Consider the following 20,380-nt stretch of genomic DNA (forward strand, 5'->3'; position numbering starts at 1 on the left):
CTGCTGATCCCTCATCCCATCCCCTTGCTCCCAGTGCGCAGATCCGCTGGATCTGGGGCCGCACACCAGCTCTCTGCACAGGAGCGAGCTCATTTGCTCCCAACGAACCTAGAGAGGGAACAGTTTTAGAAGAATCTGTATCTGCTCCTAGCAACCCGTTCCAGCACCATGGCACTGTGTTCCTCAATCCTGCGAGCTAAAGCCGCTCGAGTGAACATGAGACCTGCCAGACTCCGTACTTCTAACGGGAGCTGACGCTGCCAGCACTGAAAATCAGATGGGAAGAAGTCCTCTCACAAGGAGACTAATTAGAAAACGACACTGACACAGGCAAATAGATTAAAAGATCTAAAAAAACCAAAAACTAAAACTATTCTTATCCCCAAAATAAGCCACACTAAAAAAATCTTTACTTTTACACAAGTCAGAGTTAATTTTAACTCAAGGAAATACTCTAAAGGTTGCACGGATCTTTCCCATGTATCCATCTACCTCAAAGTCAAGGCACTGGTTTCAAATTCCACTTGAAATTTTAAAGTTTACAGATGTTTCTGAACTCATTAAAGCAGAGCTTCACAGGAAAGCACAAACAGGGGCAACTGGATGAGATCAAACAGCATTTTCTAAACAGTGAGAGGAAAGAGTCCTGCTGCCTGCAGCACTGGCAGCCGCGGGAACGGTACCCCCAACTCCTTTGCAAGAGCTGCCCCTCTCCCCTGCCCTGGCTTCCGCACCCCAGGCACAAAAGGCGTTGGAGATGTGTGCTCGCCACCCAGCTCCAGCCGCCAAAGCAGAAACGTCTCACCTCTGTCTCACCGCTGCTGCGGTGAGGGGCTGGTACGGCCTGGCCGCACAGGAGGACCCCACCACCTCAAAATGCGCTGCCTTGTCCAAATGTTCTCACCGCAGAACATCACCTGTATTGTCTTGCAGCATGTTGTTCTCTCCGGTTAAATCTAACTTACGTGCCGTTCACAGAAAACTATTGCTCGTGTGAGAAAATGCGTCGCAGGCTTTTCGTCACAAAGACTGAAGAAGCAGTAACAATGGTACCCAAAAGTTTAAAAAGATCTCTGTGTGTGTTTCACTATGGCAGAGAGATTAGGATACTTACCTCTGAAATTGGGTGAAAAAAAAGTCTTTAAAAATGGGTTTTGCTTTTTCTATCTCTACCTATTCAATGACCTCCTTTCAAGATATTTTTCAACTTTTTTTGTTGCGGGAGGTACCACACACACTGCCTTTCCAGCCCGCCTCATCCCTGTGCATACGAACACCAGTCTCCCACACGCGACTCCGTTCAGGCTCGGCTGGCACGCTGCGCCCGTGCCGGTGCCACCGTCCTGCTGCCCAAGCCAGGACTGGTATGGCAGGAGAGCAAGGAGTTCGAAGAGGGCAAACAACCTGGATGTTCAGCCTGGTGAAGCCCAGCTTGCGGCAGTCCATAAGGACCTCTGTGTCTATTGTGGCTGTGATTCACCTCTCAGATACATCCCCAAAACCCAAGTCTCACAGGCCCCTGGCTGCAGCCGAGCCTTGACAGCACCCTCGGTCACTGGGGTATCAACGCTTCAAACCTGACACTCCCAAAGTCAGCGACAAAGCTCCCGTCGAGCCGAAGGGCAGAGGAACAGGCTGCCAACGGCACGGACGGAGCGTGAGTTTTCTGGCTGAACCGTGCCGTCAGCTGCTTTGCCGTCGTGAACTGTGCCTGTCCGTCACCCTGGGAATACCAGAGGCTGTTTACTGGAAAGGACCTCCGCAGCTGGGAGCCATCAGGGGCACCTGAGTTTCTACACTGATGCATAAAAGCAGTAGCAGGAGAACAGACTGTGAGAGGGTACAAAGGGAAAAAGCCGGTGTATGCTTCTGCTGAGCAGAGCTGTGCCGTCCATGGTGTGAGCCCATCGCCCCTCACCAGTTGGCCAAACACCCAGGACACACGAGGCGAGGGTTGCGAGCAGCCCTGCGGCGTGAAGGTGACCGCAAGGAGACGAAGGCACTTGGTCACCTCAGGCAGCGGGGCCAGACTCTGCGGTGGGTGCTGGACAGTGGCTGGTAAGAGCCAAGCTGGAGGTCCCAGCCAGAAGGACCAGTAGGCACAGAAGCCACACAGCCAGCGTTAACCTCCCCTCAGAGCTGCAGGCTCAGAGAAAGGCCAAGGGATGTGTGACCAAGGGATGTGTGCGACCAAGCTCTGCTGTCATTTCCCCAGGGGAGCTCAGAAATGCCTGGTTTTTACATGTTGTTCCCAATTTAATCCCTGCCAAGTCTTTATTTTTTTTTTAAGTTCATAAAAATATATCCCCATACGCCCAGGAAGACCAAAGCTACACAGAGTTAACTCCAGCATCTCTCTAGTGAACGTATCACCTTCCCCGTAACTCAGCATAAGCACAGAGCTTTACTGCAGTCATCATAACAGGATCCATCGCTACTGTGTCCTCTGGATGTCATTAATAAATAATTAATGAAAGCACTCAGAAAGAGAGAGGAAAAACATCTCTCAGATTTTTTGGAGAGGTCGGTAGCAGTGACAGGCACAAAAGGAAAAGTCTGACGGGACCAGGCCTGGGGAACCCCGACAGAACGGAAATAAAAGCACCGCGTTACAACGAACGCGCCAACGTTTGCCAGAGCAGGTCAATATATTTTTGCTGTCAGCTCCTGGGAGGTTTCTCTCAACACGGTTTAATTGGGTTTTAGCGCTGGCGAAAGCCCCGGAGAGAGATAACTCGTGCTTAGTCACAGAAGAGTTACGAGCACTGACAACGGTAAGGTCCCGCTTCGCGCAGCCAAGGTGCAGACCAGTTCTCTCCTCCTTCCCCGCCGTCCGGCCTGGCTGGATCCCGGAGCCAGTCCTCCCTGTTCTTTCTCTCTTTTGTTGAATGCTCAGTACTGTCCATCCCCAAAGTTCCTCTTCTCTCACACTGTTAATAGCAGGTGACACAGGCAGGTGGTGTCACCAACTGGTGGCACAGGAAAGCTACTGGTGCTGAAGAAATTGTCTGGACCTGCCCGTCCTCCTCTCCCCACGGGCATTTGCGACCTGGCCTGACCAGAGATGTCTCATTCTCTCCCCTCCACCCCTCCGCATCTCCAAGGGCCATGGCATGTGCTCGAGCTCTTCTCAACCACGTTAATTAAACCATCTTCCAACGGGTGCGGGGCTTGGAGGACACGTTCTGACCACCACCCTCCCTGCACTGCTCTTCAGTCAGCTCATCCCACCCTGAGCTGTAGGGAACCCTGCATCCCAAGTAACTCCACCGGCTTCTTAAGGAGTTTCCACCGATTTCTCTCCTAACCCCTGCTCTTTCTCAGCAGCTTTACACTCACCCTGACTTGCAATTGTCAGAAAGAAGGGAAGAATGAAAATGAACAGCAAGAGGTGTTCCGTTTTTAAAGACAAGTAATAAACTATTCTCAAACAGCTGCTTGAAAGTTAACTAGAAAAGAACAAAAAAATCCAAACCCAAAATACAGGCAGGTCAAACACACCCTGCCATTTGGAGAAAAGTGCCTCCATCATCCTTTACCAAGTTCCTACTTTTCCCTCGCGTGCCAAGCCAGCTAGAGCGCAGTGAGGGAAAGCGAGCTGCTTTTCATTGCCTGAGCACTTCTTAAGCTACAGAAGATTCAAATTCATCATCTCAGATACAGCTTCAGCCGTTTCTCCGCCTCTTCTGTCCTGCCTCTGTAAGAACCTCAGTCTAAGAACCTCATTTTCCTCATTTTATTGAGAAACGTGCAGCCCCGCATGCAGCACCAAAAGGGTTAATGTCACACCCCGCACAAAACGGTCAATTAATTTCTTCAGTTTACTGTAGCCTGAGACGGGATTTCAAAACGTGCCAGCTCTTTCCAAGATCCTGTTCGTGTTCCCACTCCCCACCCCACCCTTTGCTCTTCAGGGGGATCCTCTGGGGCGGCTGACACTGAAATCTATTTCCTTGGCAAGGCGTTTTCCTTCTCACCACCCATGCTCCCACTCGTGGCATTCGAGGCCCTGGAGCGCACCGCTGCCGGCGCTCCCTCCGGCTCAGCCAACGCACCTTGCTTGACTGGGACGAGGACGGAAGAAATCTGCTTCGCATCAGTTTTCCTGAGCGTGGTTTGCGGGAAGGGTATTATTTCTCAGAGGATCAGCCTGGTTTTGGCTGGGGATATTCCTAGTGCATTTATATCTTATTGTTGTGATTTTGGATTAGAGGCATCTCCTTCCTCCTGACAGTTGCTGGCAGCATGCTGTAAAAATATGATTAATTGAAGTGTGACTATGAATCCACTCAGAGGTGCAGACTTCTCCTCCTCCAGCGTTAAATGAAGGGCCGTTTAACGGGGCGCAGATCTTGAAGCAGATTTCAGGGTGCGCTGCAGTTCAGCTCAGCACGACCAGGAGGTTCAACCCTCAGCACTTAAAAGCTATCAGCCCTTGGAGAGAGGAGACTCCTGCCTCTGGTCCAACCCCAAATACAGAAATAAGTAAGAGATAAATGGCCCAGCCACGCTCAAAAAGGACTTCAGCAGCACAGCAGACTGGTGATCTGAGGGGCTCCTTCTTCGCCTGCGTGACATTTTTACCTGTGTAAAGAGTTCAGCCACAGAATACGCGTAGTCCTGAGATTTTAGATTAAACCAACACATTCTGACTCTTGCTCTGCGAGAAGCCACTGGAAATCCTAGAAGACCTTCAAAAACGAGCAGTATAGTACTTGAAGAAGAGACACAACTTTACTAAATTGAAAAATCTGAATTTCCTATCATGGACTTAAAAGGTACTACTGAATCTTTAATGACTGCAACACAGGGATGGCTCATCTGAGGAGGGCTGAAGGTCTTCCTTTGAAGAAGTCAAACTTAAAAAAAAAAAAGAAAAAGAAAAATGTCTGCTACATTCCAAGGTCACAAAGGGTTTCATGAAACTCCGTATCCCTCCCGACTCCGACTTCCTAAATGACAGTCACTTGTTAATCCAGAGCACCTACTTGAAACCGAATTTAATTAGCTGGGGAAAGGGAAAACATGGCAGAGTAAAAAAGTATTTCTGTAACAAGAGGCTGCGAGGAGCAATGTGCTGCAGATACAGATGGAAAACAGGCTATTTATTTATTTCCAGAGCACAGAATTCTTATTCTTTAAATGTTTCTTGTAAGCTTGCCATGTTTTAAGCTGTTTGGTATTCCACAGCCTTCTGACTGACCGAGAGCTTGGAGGAAAGGATCAAGAACGGGATGCCCAGGCTCTGTTACTTAGCGGTGTCTGTGGGGTCAGTTCCCAGCCCACTTTCTCACCTAGCGCTCACACAATTTACTCCCCATGCCCAACATCATCTTCAGCCCCCACAGGCCATTCCTCCACACCGCGTTCCGTATCACCACCCGGATACTCCACTAACGAACAATTTTCTCTTGAGAGCCCTAATGAACACCTCTGGTTTGAACACTGAACATTGTAGGACCCAACCTGCCAGACAAAATGTCCCATTTCAAGACGTCCAGGTGACAAGGAGTCTCCAGCACGCGCAAGGCTCGGAGGTTTTAAAACCAGCAGCTGAGTTGTGCGACACAGCTCAGTGCTGGCGTAATCCCTGCGGAGCTGCTGCCCAGGCTCTGGAGGCCGGCAGCCCACCACGCCGTACATTCACCGCCTGAACCTGCGTTCCCGTCAAGCCTACAAGCAAACATAAGGTGAAAGAAATGGCCATTTGCTTCTTTAAAAAAAAAAAAAAATCAATAATTCTCTGTTGGTAGGCAAGAACACGGGCTATAGTAAAGCGCCCAAACAGAGAAGCTGCTAGGCAAAGCCATAAATTTAGATGGTGCAATGCAAATTTAAAATGAGACATTTGAAGTTTGGGTGAGGGTAAAAAATATATAAACTTTTCGAAAAGATAGTAATTATTAGAGATTACAAATCAGCATGCTGATTTATGTAATTTCTATTAACGTTTTCTTTCCGGTTCAGTTTTTATTCATTTTATTGCATGCAGATAAATTCCAGATAAGAGCATTGTGATGTGCAGAAGGCTTAATCCAACAGAAACCCACTAATATGCAATTTAAGGCTCTCAGGTTCATTAATAATCCTTGGAGCATCTCGTTTAATCTGGTTTATATGCATGGGTCTGAGTACATCTGAGCGAGGCGGGGTATGGCAGACGTTGCCATCCCTTTAGAGACACCCTTCGGCGTGCCCACGCCAGGCACCCTGTGGGATAGAGCCCCTTTCAAGGGCGTTCTCCATCCTCTGTCCATTTACTGGGCAGGTAAATACTGGAAATCCTAGAAAGGTCTGTTTCCCAGGGATTCCAGCAAGATCTGTCCTCTCTGCAGGTGTTTCGCTAAGACAACAAAATTAATACCCAAACGCTATCCTTCTCATCAATCCATCGACTCACCTCCTGGCAGTTCCAATAATAAATGAAATCAATATGAATTACTCCATGTGTGAACAGATGTCAAGTCACAATATGCTATGATCAGATGGGTGTTTTCTAGGAAAAGAGTATTTATCCATGTTTGGTAGAGAAGGCGCACCTGCTCATCCAGAACCCAAACGAGATGTCTCCAAATGAGGCTTGGACACTGTAACTGTTACGTGGACTAAATCCTGAAAATAATTGGCTTTACTCTGAGAAACAAATAGGCTTTTTTTTCTAGTTCTGTGCTCTACCCAACTGGATTCAACAGACCCAACTGTAAGAAAACCTAAAACTTCCTCAAACTTTGTAGCATTCAATGTATTGGCACGACTCACTATTTTGTGGCCATGACCCGTCTCTATTTTTGTCCAGGAAAGACAGCATCTGAGACCTATACAGGACAACCCACAGGAAAAAACAAAGACCACCGCACCAAGAAACACTGCACCCAGGCTAGGACCTTCAAACAACATGCACCAAGACATTCTCCCACTCTTCCCCCCAGACCTCCCTCTCCTCCGTAAATCTCCGCACTGTCAGACCCTGACTGGGATCCTCAGGTGCTAACGGAAAGCAGAAGAGACCTGTTGGGTGACTGACTCCTCCAGCACATCCTCAGGGGCCGTGTCAGTAATGGGAGAGCTTTCACCGCTTCTCCAGGCAGCCTGCTCTAGACTGACACATCCGTGTATGCAGGTAATTTCCCGATGCCTGCACCTTCCCACCTTGCCCCACGTTTATCTGTCAATTATCCACCCTACATTCTTTCGCCTCCCCACTGTTGACACCCTTAAAATACACGGTTATGAAATTCATCCTCTGTTATTTCTCAGCCGACCTAGATAACAGAACTGGCTGTGCTCCACATGCCGTTCGGCTTCTCAAAGACTTATTTAGGCAGAGATGTTTCCCAAACTCTGAATTTGATCCTATCAAGGGGCTATGTTTAGATCACACATCAGAGCCTCATCAGACTCCATCCCTAAGAGCATCCATCATGGCTTTATTCTACTTTGCTGCCTCTAATCGAGCCTGTTAACCATTCCCAAAAATGAGTATATTTTAATTACTGTTTTCTGAGAATTGGGATTATTTTCCTTCTAAATGTATTCGTCTGATTATCTCCAGGATGAAATTCATTTGGTTAATTACCATCCTTTTAATTTGTTTAAGACGATGTTTCTGCTTTCCGTGCTGCAACATTTCCCTGCTAGTTCTGCCTGCATTTATTCCGTGTCTGACAGCCTCCCATTTCGGGGAACAAACAGAAGATTTCCATGAAAACACACATTGAGCGAAACCTCGCAGGTAGAGCCTGCCATCTCATCTAAGACGCAAGGTAACAGAGAAACATAATTCAAACGTACACGTTTACTGCTCACGTTTGTTACTTGAAGACCCGATCCTGTGCCGTTGGGTTTCAGCCGCACGGCCCCAGGGCTCGGAGAGCTGCCGGCCACAGGCAGGGACAGGGGGGCTTTCCTGACGTCCACAGACCCACGAGGACTCACAGCTCGGCCACAAATGTTCAATTAGTATGATTGATTAGCGTGATACATCCTCGGCAGCGAGTCAGGGTTTATGGCAGAGAATGAGCAGTAAAGCCCTGATGGTAGGAAGCCCACCCGCAGCCACCTCAGCCATGCCAGGTCGACGTCCCCCGGGACGCAGACACAGGTCTCACACGGGGCTGCCCCAACGGCAGCCTCCACCCCTCCGGTCTCCCATCCTCTAGGCCTCCTCTCTCCTCGGCCGTCACCCTCGGCCTCCCGCGCCCCCTCAGCACCCAGCTCGCCCAGCCCCAACTCCCCTTGGGCCTCCAGCCCCCTCCCAGCCCCCAATTCCCCTTCCAATCTGTACAGGTAGGCCAGGCTACCCTCCTGTCTGACACGGTATTTATAACCTCTCGTTCATTTGCCGAAAGCCTGGCATTTTGTACCTAATGCCTGGCTTATTCTATCATCGTCTTATTACTACCCCAAAACAGAGGTAGACAAATTCTAATTTCATTATCACGATCTCAATTCCAGTCAATGACGCACATACTGGAAGAAACCCAATGTAATTTTATTAGTTTTCTAAACTTTCCTAATAAAAGAAAAAAAAAACCTTCCGTGGGTAACGCTAATGAGACCAACCGAGACACTAGGAGACATTTCAAATATTCTTAAGCCAATGGAAAAGCCTCCCGAAAGGAAAGGCCATGGCACCTAATTAAGTTACATACGTAGACTTGAACGGCAGCGATGCCAGAGAGCATCCAATGGTTGGGGAAAAATACAGAGCCGTACACGGTTACAGCTACGCGTGTAACACCGCCTGCCCGGCTGCGCGGGCGCGTACCCGCTCTGTTACCTCCGCGAGGACAATTCCCCTTTTCCTGCACAGGAGAGGAGTACGGCAGCTGGGGACGCTCTCGCGGGGCTGCCCCTGTGCCACCTCAGCCCTGCCTGCGCCCGCGTTCCTTTTCCACGCCAACGCGTTTCCTTACGCAGAGAGCTGTTTGTCCCTTATTAGGGCACACGTTCCAACCAGCTTTGTTTTCTGCAAACTATGGGCTATAAAGAATTAATGGCTGAATATAAATCAATTTAGCTCACTCAGGGAGTATGTGTTTTATGTGGCAGAGGTTTTCAAAGAAAAGTAATTAGTTGATTTGGCATTTTAATCTTCGGAAAAATAAAGAAGCTATTTTTCTGCTAAGAGGATGTGTTTGAGCACACAAACATATGGCGTATTTTCTGAAACTACATTCAGAAATATTATTTATTGGCTAGATGTGGCACAGCTGATAGATATTTCTATTGTCTCAAGAAGATTCTTTGCGATAAAGACTGCATTTTCCTTTCCAAAGCACCTGACCAGAGGTTCTCAAAGAGCCAGACGGGTCCATCTCTCTGGGGTGGGCTGCTGCTAGGGGCTCTTTGAAATAGATGGAGCAAACGGCACCGCGGTCACCGACTGGGACCCGGTCTGGCGGCAGACAGGACGGCGGGCGCATCCCACAGCTGTGTGACAGCCCAGTCTGGGGCTGTCTGGAGCTAATGGGTGTCCACGCCTCCACCCACCGCCGCAGCAGCAGGGCTGCCGGCTGGGCAGCGCAGTGGCAGATTTTGCCGCGGCCGGAGCAGGGACTGTCCATCTGGCCCCTGTCATACAGCGGCAAACACGCCATGGAAATAAAACTACTTCTCTGCTGCCTGCGTCTGAGGAACAGACAGCCCTGTTCCAGGCCTGGGAGCCCAGAGGAGCTGGGGCAGACCACGCGGGATGATTCAGAGCGACTGACTCACCTCCTGGGGACCATTGCGTAAGACGCCGCTGCTTTGCAATTTGTTTTCCTCCCGAGTTGCAGCATGAACATCTGAAGCCAAAAGGCTGGTCTGTGCCTTGTGAGAGAATAAGCCTGTCCCACTGGTGGGTCCCATTTGCCCTCTCTACGTCCGTGTCTACAAAACAAAATTCCACCCTCCTCCATTTGTTGGATTTCACACATTAACACCCCGGGTGCGTTTAGCAGAGACAAACCAAAGCTAGCGTGCAACACATTGGAGTTTGCTTTCCCCCTGCTCCCCACTAACGACTCATTTAACAGCAGCACAGCAATTAGAAAATCGATATTCCATTCCAACACGAGCATTCCGTCTAGAGCATTACTTAAGGAATGTCTCTTGCAGCCTCGCCTGTGCCTGGACAAAGGATGAGGCAGAAAGGATGCTCAGCATTAGGCTATCTGATTGATTTAAGATGATTTCTCTTATGGCCCACACAGTATTTGCAAAATGTTTCAGGCTGGGGATAGCCAGTGTGGATATGACATCCTACTAATAAGTACTTCTGTGCCAGGGAGCGTGCGGATAAATGCAGCTGCAGAGAAATGCAAGCTTGCTTTATTGTTCCATATCATACCACCCACCTGAATAAAACAGAGCCTGACACGTGTCATAAGGAATTACTCGAAGAATGCAAGGCCCTTAGGCACTGAAGCTCCATTTGTATTCCAGTCGTATTAACCAAAAATAAAATAAATAGCTAACAATCACATCTTCTTTGCTATGAAAGGATTTTCCGGCCATTCAAGCGCTTACTACGTTGCTGTTACAAGCTCCCTTACTGGAAGTGCAAGGGCAGCAAAGGGGAAGAAAAGCAGAGACAAAGCGAACAGCAGGAATCACAGTGGAGAAATCATTCTGATTTGTTGTATTCGAGTTTGTGCTGGAAGACTGCAGCCCTCGCCCAGAGTGGCCTCGCACGCTCCCGCCCTGGTCGGACGCAGCGCACGGCCCCACCGTCTTCCCCGAATTCTATAATTAGTATCAGTGGTTATTCAAGCAGGATTCAAAACACTGTCCATCTGCAGAGTCTAGGGTGGGAGCAGGCTGGTTTATTTTCATGTTATTTAAAATAAGAGCTGTAATTGCCAGTTTTTGTTGTGGAAAACCCTTCCCTCGCATGCAGATGAGCGAGGATGGTAAGACACTACGTGGACTCAGGGAAAGTCATCACCTTTCTGAGTCATTAGAGAGAGCAGCATCAGCCAAAATTCCCTAAGCTCGGAGTAAAACCAGCCACATTCCTTCCCACCTTCTCCAGAAAACTCAAAATCAGATATACGCGCTCCTAAATGGAGCAGCAGGAATTGCTCTTGCAGGGACTTCCCCAGCCCACCCTACGTACCCATTCCCCGCGTTGTTTGCGTACGTACGGGTGTTGTGTAAGCCACAGTTATGCAATCTCACCATTTACCGTGGAGCAGATTCTCCGCTCGCTAAAGCTCAGCGCAGACAGCAGCTTACGGCCGTAACAGAACGGCTGGATTTTCCTGCAGACCTACCGACATGGAATAATGCGACCCCGTGTCCCACGGACCAGGGCACGGCAAAGATGAGCTCCAGGAAAAGCGGCCGCTGCTGACAGAAATCCCTAGCAATGTACTTGGTTCTCCTTCTCGTTAATGCCAAATTAAGCCGACCACGGCAGCGACACGTAGAGCCTTTAAAATAGGTCTGTGACGAGGCTGCTGGGAATTGGATGCCACGACACGGAAAAACTGGAGCCCTGTGACCTCAGGAGCAGCACAACAAACAACTACACAGAGCTAGACACTTGACTGAGATAAAACATTTTCCAGCGTACTCTTTGATACAAATGGCAGATAAAATCTCTGGAAAAAACAGCCCATCCTCAGCAATCTTCACAAGCTGCTGAATCTGACTTTTTTTTTTTTCTTGCCAAGTGGTTAATCACTCAAATAATTTTTCAACAATAAAATAATGAATCCTGAGTAGATTTTTCAGATGAGACAAAATGAGTATAATTTTTAAGGTTTACAAACAGTTGTAAACAGTGGTCAGATGACAGGAATAGCTGCAATGACAGTTCACAGTAGTTATTTCTGTAAGAGCTTACTAATCGCTCTTCTAAACAGTTGTCCTGCCCTGATCTCCACAGAGGTGTACCATGGGTTTTGAAGATCTATGTATGTTTAACTCCACTGTAAGGGTGAACACAGTTAGGAGGAGTCAATTTCTCCAATATATTTTACTGATACCAAACAGTGTTATTCTTTATGGACCCAATACCAACAGCACAAATCAAATTTAATCCTGCATTCTTTATGCACTGATATTTATAGCAAGAAAAAAAAATGTAAGAGGAAGAAAAGTGTCCAGAAAAACTACTCAGAGCTGAATGTGCTTTTTCAGCTTACTGGAGACTAGGTCTGTGGTTTTAATACCTCACATAGGAGAAAATAAAAATGCAGAGACACGGGTGATAACAGCCTATTCTGGAAACACTGACAGGCTGCTGGAGCCTGTAACTGAGTGGAATCAAGAGCAAGAACACCAAACGCTGATTTGGAACAAAGCAGGATAATGGGCTGGGTGAAATCAGGGACTGTGGAATTATCTGAAATGTTTAAGGGAATTTGATACTTCCAAAACCTTCAGACTTAGATTGGGTTGGTGGAATTATTTAGGTCAAGTCCTGTTTTGCATTTTAATTTAAAAAAAGAAACATACCCTGAGTTTCAGAACACCAAGGCCAGGACAGTCAGCCCAGGAGATCACTGATGATTCTCCAAACGGCGGGCAGCAGGACTGCAGCAACGACGAGTTACCGCCTGCCTGAAACCAGCCCGGTGACCCGAGCCCAGCCTCAGCGGCAGGTACCCAGTGCCTGGAGAGCCGCCGACCCAGCTCCCAGTAACCGATGGTCTCCCCGGGGTGCGCGGGCTGGACGAGCGGTGGGGACAAGCCAACCCAACCGCGTTGGCAGAGCTCTCTGTGGCAGGGGCTATGGCACGCTGGCCGGGCGGCGCAGGAAACGCTGCTGGCCCCGCGCACGCGATTCCTGCTGCGAGGGGAGAGAGAGATCCCCGAGCTGTCAGTCACAGCTACGTTCATGCAGAGGATTTTTTTTCATTTCTAAGAGTCGTTATTGGAAAATGTCACTATTCATTGCGGAGAGCTCCCGTGACGCAGTAACTCTCATTACACCCGAGCCCTCTCAGCACAAACCAGCCTCGCAAGGATAACCTGAACAGATGTGCTGCAGCCGCTGTTCCACACACCGCACTCTCGGACAGTCAGGTTATTTTACATGCTTATTAGCCCCATTATTTTATAACCCATTCCTCTGAGCACTGCTGACTCTCTATCACTTCATTTTACCACAAGGATGTGTTCCTCCGAGACGAGAAGGGATGAGGAGTCTCAGGGATGGAAAGGGAAGGTGGAGTAAAGGCAGCAGGTCGTGTTGCGCCTGGGCTGAGGAAGCGCCCGACGGCACTGTCTTCTCCTTCCTCCTCCACCCCAGAATTCCTGTTAAGGTCCCAAAATCTGGATGCTACCAGACAAACATCTTCATGTTTCAGTCTGTCTCAGTTGCAGCCCCCAGCTCCCCTAAGACACCGCTCTTAGGATGCACAGAACATATAAGCCAGTGCTTTCAAGAAAAACAGGTGTAGAAAAAGTTTTTCTGCCAACAGCATACTAACGTACGTGTGGAATACACGTATGAGGGAAAGCCTCAAGAAGTGCTATAAGCCGTGGAAAACAGCCTAAGAGCACTCTCTTCAGCTGGGAAAGACAAGGAGAGACAACATGACAAATGTCCCCTCGGCAAATCATCAGCAAATAGTGCATGGTAAAATAAGAAATAAACTCTATTTACTGCCTTTTTCTAAAATGGCCAAGGAATAGATAATAAAGATGAAAAATAACTAACAATAGATTTTAAAATGTTAGTGATATAAATCATGTATCATACATCTCACTGTGTCTGTGGAACTCGCTGATAAAAGATGTAACTGAGAGCAAAAACTTTGCACAATCCAAACAGGATTATTATTTTTTAAGACAATGAAACTTTTAATAACATTCAGAAGAGACAACCAAGCTCTCCAGTCAGGGAAAAAGCCACCCAGGACCTGGCCCCAGGCACCGGGCTCCCCGGGCCATCACCCTGCCGTGCCCGCGCCCTTCTCCTTTCGCCCCTTCGCTACCAGAACGTTTGCTCTGTCGCAGGGGCACGCGGAGGCTCTGCCTGCCGCGCGGGAGGGCTGGAACGAAGGCTAAGGACGGGAGCGACAGCCTCGGCGTGAGTGACTTTATCTAAGGAGGGCAAGACACCCTGCCTTGGTTTGTACAGAGAGCTGCAGATGTAAAGGCATCAAGTGAGAAAACTTCTCTCGAGTGCACATCAGAACAGGTACAAGAGGGCCATGATAATGAAAAAAGACAAATAATTCTTTGCCCTTTTCTTGCAGGTCTCACTCAAGGACCTGGGATGGCTTTATGAATACACATAAAGCTGCCAGCAGTCCTGGGAAGCAGCAATGTTATACAGAGACCATAAGCACATTGAAGAGATGGGAGTTATAAAAAACAAGTGCAGAAGTCAACTGATGATTTTTCCAAGGTTACATGTTCTGTTAGAACACGTTAAAACACAATGAAAATTATTACCCACTCTGTGGGGCTCAAATGTCTGTGTAAACGAAGCCAGGAGTAACTGGTTGAAGGAAGAAGGATTGAGGAGATGAACAAGAGCCAGACTCACTTCCCTAGATGGCTCACAGAGCCCGTAATAGAGCAGGGATGCAAGAAAGCAATTAAAAGAACTAACTTAAATAAACCTCTAAGTGCTGAAGGTTTGCCAGCATATACCTCTAAATTCTTCTGCGATGCAACTGGGCCCCTTCCTCCAGGGACTCTCTAACAACCTTTCAGACACCAGGATAATTATTGCAAAGCGTGACCCAGACTGTGGTTACTGCTATAATCAAGAAAACCCCTTGAGGTTTCAACATGAGACAAATCCCACCAGTGAGGCAGACTTTCAAGTGCTGCCTAGCGTTTTTGTAATGACTAAGCTGAAAATTGCATCCTCTGCGACCGGGCGATGCACCCAGTGGGTCGGGGTTTCATTGCCCGCTGCAGGACCGCTCACCCGGCCAGGTCGCGGTGTCCTGACGGATCTGCTGCAACTGTAATCGCCAGGGAAGGCTCCTGGCAAGGAGCATGCTCAAGGAGTTAGAAAGGGGAGAAGATAGATAATGGATGGAGAAAGACAATATCTAAACGCTCTCATCACAAAGGTAGGATACAGCTACCGGGGTGTTCCCGCTTTGGCAGACCGGGCGCTGCTGTTCCCTTGCTCCCCTGATGTTTCAGCTCCTCAAATCAACGGAGTGTTTAATCTCCTTGGGAAGCTTAAGGACTGTAGTGGATTTCCCAGTTTCTGGTGCACAGGGCACTTCCACTGCTGGGACACAAATCCTCGCTTGGTTCTAACAGGCAACCTCCAATTTAAGCAAACAGGGAGTAAGGAAAGAAATGAAATACTAATTGCAATCCAAATTACTCCATCTTCTGTCCACCCGCTGCCAACCCTCCTCCCTGCTCCCTAATCCACAAGGTCTGAGTGATGATGGTGAACAATTAATTCTGGGTGAGCTGGAGAGGTTTCATGCAGAGAGCCTCTGCAGATGCGACATCCAGTTTGGGAAACGCAGGGCTGCCGCTCGGCAGGTCCTCGGCGGCACCTCTGGGACCCAGCACCCACTAAGGCACGCCCGCGCACGCAGCCCGCTGTCGCCCCACTAATTACCCTGCGTGGGTCAAACCCTCCGCGCTCGCCAGCACCAACAGCACACTCACGTTTACTGGGAGCACTGGAAAAATGCCCCACTACGGGGTAACCATGAACAACGCCGCGTCGGTGAGTAAAACTACTCAGGTGTAGCACTGAGGCCACCATTTCAGCATGTATTAAAAGAAATTTAACATGCTGCAATGTGGTTTTAAACCACGCAAACCTGATCTTCTGAAAGCACAAAAGTTAAATTAAAAGAGAGCTCGCAAACAGCCCCATTTTATACCTCAAGTCAGTCTCCTGACATTACAGATTCCAGAGAACCGGACAACTGCGGAAAGCCTCCAAAGCATCTGTGTTGCACCCTGCACCGGTTGCAGAATTGCTCTTCCCGTGCCTGGGGGGAACGCAGCGCGCAGCGCGAGGGCGGACCAGGCGGCACACGGGAGGCACGCTGCCCCTCGGCAGGGAAACGCCACATCCCGGCACCAAGAGCTGCCCCGCACCCACATCCTGACAGCACGGCGCTGGCCTGCCTTAGTGCCCAGGAGGATCATGCCCAGGCAGAGGATAAACAGCAGGTTCCGAGACGAGCTAATAGCAGCCCTCAGCCTTTCCTTTCAACTCTCAGAAGCAACGCATTTAAAAAAAAAAAAATTGTTCTCATAAAAAAATTTAATCTATAAATCCTTCTCTCCTCTCTCTGTATATCTGTATCTCATTTGAAGCGTTACTGTACAGCAACAACCACATCCGTAGCGGAACAAGTCTCCCTAGGCAGCAAGGACAGCAATGATTGGAGGTATATAGGGGAGTTCTGTACATCCCGTGGGAACTACGGCAGGAGCGCTCCGCAGAGGGCTCCTGCGGGGGAGCGGTGGTGAGCGGTCCCAGGAGCGGATGTCCCGTCCCTCAGGCACCAGCAGCGGCGTGGGGGTTACTGCACAGGGCCAACATAATCCCAGAGACGTGTAAACGTGAGCAAAGGGGACAGACTGGTGTAACACCCACGGCTTTGTAATTACTAATGCATTAGCCCCCAAGATAATCATAGAATCATAGAATCATAGAATGGTTAGGGTTGGAAGGGACCTTCAAAGGTCATCTAGTCCAACCCCCCTGCAAGGAGCAGGGACATCCCCGACCAGATCAGGTTGCTCAGAGCCCCGTCCAGCCTGGCCTTGAACGTTTCCAGAGATGGGGCCTCCACCACCTTTCTGGGCAACCTAAGAAGGACATGGACCAGTTGGAGAGGGTCCAGAGGAGGCCACAAAGATGATGAGAGGGCTGGAGCACCTCTCCTATGAGGCCAGGCTGAGAGAGCTGGGGCTGTTCAGCCGGGAGAAGAGGAGGCTCCGGGGAGACCTGAGAGCGGTCTTCCAGTGCCTAAAGGGGGCTGCGGGAAAGATGGGGAGAGGCTGTTCAGCAGGGCCTGTTGTAATGGGACGAGGGGCAGTGGTTTTAAAATAGAGGGAGGTAGATTTAGATCGGATATTAGGAAAAAATTTTTTACAATGCGAGTTGTAGAGCACTGGAACAGGTTGCCCAGAGAGGCGGTGGATGCCCCATCCCTGGAAACATTCCAGGCCAGGTTGGCCGGGGCTCTGAGCAACCTGATCTGGTTGGAGATGTCCCTGCTCCTGGCAGGGGGCTTGGACTAGATGACCTTTGAAGGTCCCTTCCAACTCTAACCATTCTATGATCCTATGACATCACTTGTGAATGAATGCACCTCCTGCACGCTATCCATCACATACACTGCATGCCACTTCCCTTCCTCATATAATTACTTACATAACACACGTGGATTGAAGCTAAATTGATATTTCTGGCCTTAATTCAAATCAGTTAAGTATTTTAATACAAATTATATTTTAAGTCCAGCTAAAATGCACCCATTTAATTCAATGAAAATCAGTTCTTGCTTCTTTTCATCGCACCTGACCTGAATTTTGCTGAAGAGAACCTAAGTGAAACATTCTGTAATTGTGCTGAAAATTAAAATTATAAACGCTGCCAATGAGATAAACAAGATCAGAGTATCAGTGTCATAAGAAGATATCCACATGTAAATAATCTACTTGAATTCTCCCTAACAATAATTTAACAAGAGGCTCCATAACGTAAGGTATTCTTAAAGAGTACAGAAAGGAAGAGGGACAGAGGAGCGTATTTTCCCTCAGTCTGTTTTTTTCTTCCTTCCCAGCTGACGGATGAACTTGACAGAGTTATTTTATATTCACAAGTCTTGAACATCATTATATCCAGTGCTCCGTACAACGAACTGCCAGCAGTGAGCTAAACGCGCAGCCTGCCTCCAGCTACAATCAGCGCATTTCTGTGCCCGACCACGGCGATATGAAATTGGATAACAAGATCGACATGTCAAACATCTGCGTCTTCAGCTCTCTGAACAAAGGCTGGGAAACCTTGCCCACCTCACTTGTTCTATGTTCACTTACAACTCTTTGTCCCTCACACAGGTTTTTCCAATCAAGGTTTTGCAGAGTTTCAATAAAGAACAGAGCGAATCTTGTGTTTAAACATTTCCTCCTTCCAAGAGAGAAAGCCATTTATTGCTAACGCTAACTGCCAACAGAAACGACAGAGTAGAGGATAGAAAAAAATTACCCATCAAGCAACGTACGTCTCCTACGAGATGGGAAATTCCATTTTGAGAGATGGAAAGCTGAGGCAGATGGATATCCCTCCCCTGTGTCCGCACGGCGCCAGGGGCAGAAAGCGAGAGGACAGTTTGACATTGTCCCTCGTTAAATGCAACGACGCCCTGCCCCTGAGAGGGAAAGTCCTGTTTCTGCCATCTTCCCATTATCCTGCAGTTACATGAGTTGCTTCAGTGCCCTAATCAAACAGAAAATCACCCCCCTAAATAATAATTTCCCACTGAATCATCTTGCTGACCTTCCCAAGATTGCGTGATGACCGCATCTGCTGCGAGGGGACACGTGGCCAGGCGGCAGCGGGCGGGCGAAAGCCAGACTCTTCCTCTTCATTTCAAAGCAACGTTTTCATCGGGAGCAGTTTTCATTGTGTGCCAGAATGTTTAAGCCTGAGATAGAAGTATCTCAGTTTTTATTGTAAAGAAATAATAATGTAAAAAAGGAAACAGAAGAGTCTACAACTAAAGAAAGCATCTTCTGGGATAAGAGCTGTAGCGATGGCATTTTCTTTCTCTTTTTTTTTCCTCTGAGTTTATTGACATGGAGAGTAATGCTAATGTAATTGCACTGAAATTCATGCACATGAAAATCTCACCAGGGCAACGTCAGAATAAATGCTCTGTTTGGAAACAAACCGTTAATGCAACGGGGTAGCAGTATCCATCTTCGATCTGAAAACACCATCAGCCACAACGCAACTACACTGTCATCCTCGCTCAGAGCCTTTGCTGAAAGCACGCGAACAGAACTATCGCTTGTAACCCTGAGGTGTACACCGACGCGCCACAACATCGCGCCTGGCAGGCAACGGCCAAATGAGTCGATAATCCGTATTCAGACTGGGAGAACAGTAAATGAAAGACGGGATCCTTCCACCCATTAATCAACCTGATCTTCCGCCGCAGAGACAATGCCTTCCGATTGTCGGCATTCACCAAACATGCTTCAAACGCTAACCATCTGCAGCTGTAATACAATGCTTTGATTACAAACGTCAAAAAGATAGAGCATAAAATTAACTTCTCCTTATTTAGTAGGTTTAAAGAAATGTGGCTTCACGCTACACTAATTCAGTGCCCTTAGTATGAAAACTCCCCATTATGATGTCTCGTCAAATTAGAGCCAGCGACACAACGATGTCATCTCTGTTCTCGCACAACACTATATTTTGTAATTAAGCAGGACAGTGAAACAATGGCCTTGCTTATAGAGAAAAGGTCAGGAATGCAAAACATATTTTTGCAAGCTAATTGTAAGATGCATGAAGCCAATTATCCCAGTAGCGCTGCATATGCCTGCGCAGGGAGGAGTTTGTAATTTTGCTACACAACTCCAAGCCGAGTCAAAGCGCGAGCGGTACTCTATGGGGCACTGTGCTGTTTGTTTGGACTGGTAGGAACTGGGAAGTGGAGCAACGTGAGGAAGGCTTTTACAGTAATTCCAGCCTCTTAGCCCTTCCCTTATATTACTATGGCTGCAAAATTTCTGGGAATTAATATAGTTTTTTACTGAAAGTCGCTAGGCATGACTTCCCTGTTCAGTTAGGAAGTTAGGCTGGGTATGCAGGAAGGGGAAGTGTTTGTGTATTTATTTGAGAATGTTGGATGCGTTTACCTCAGGTAGCCTCAGATACAAACCACACATTCACAAGGATGTGCAAAAGCCAGTTTAACAGGAGGAGTCGTTGAGACCTCGCTGCTGCCTTGGGAGAGGCTGGAAGGCACCCCTCTGCTTGCAGCCCATCTCCGTCCCTCTCCTGGGGTCATTAGATGGCTTTAGCACGAGGAGCAGCATATCGCTGACCGGGGCTGTAAAACAAATATTTCTATACGCACGGGCCAGCGCAATTGATCCTTCCACATTTACCAGGAGCTCTAGCTCCCTTCACCAAAAACACGTAACGCAAAGAACGCTGACCGGGGAAGGGCCTGAGCGTTGCCGAGTCTCCGCAGTCGCTGCCGGGGCTGCCGTGCACAGGAGGACGGAACCGCCACCTCCACGGCTAGTTTTAGACACGCTGCCGCTCTGCCCGCCCCGTCGTCAGCCCTCAACTGCAGCCCCAGGCTGACGGCAAAGGGGAACAACCGCCACTCTTCGCACAACGGACACCTGAACCACCCGGACAGGGAGCTGTGCATTATTTTGACAAAGCAGGCTATTAGTCTTTCTTCCATAC

At 48.5% G+C, this 20,380-nt stretch overlaps 1 protein-coding gene across 5 annotated transcripts in view; it reads right to left on the reverse strand.

Moving 5' to 3' along the window:
* DAB2IP (DAB2 interacting protein) overlaps positions 1-20,380 on the reverse strand; it is a 154,400-nt gene that overhangs the window by 87,221 nt on the left and 46,799 nt on the right. The window contains exon 1 of one of the 5 annotated variants that reach the window (XM_086763582.1): positions 7,807-7,892. The exons of the other annotated variants lie outside the window; for them this stretch is intronic. The gene's annotated coding sequence lies outside the window, so the exon portion shown is untranslated. Of the gene's footprint in view, positions 1-7,806; positions 7,893-20,380 lie in introns of those variants that run through there. 5 annotated transcript variants of the gene reach the window in all.

The sequence above is a fragment of the Chlamydotis macqueenii genome, chromosome 20 (assembly GCF_036417535.1).
Source record: "Chlamydotis macqueenii isolate bChlMac1 chromosome 20, bChlMac1.mat, whole genome shotgun sequence".
Taxonomy (NCBI): Eukaryota; Metazoa; Chordata; class Aves; order Otidiformes; family Otididae; genus Chlamydotis; species Chlamydotis macqueenii.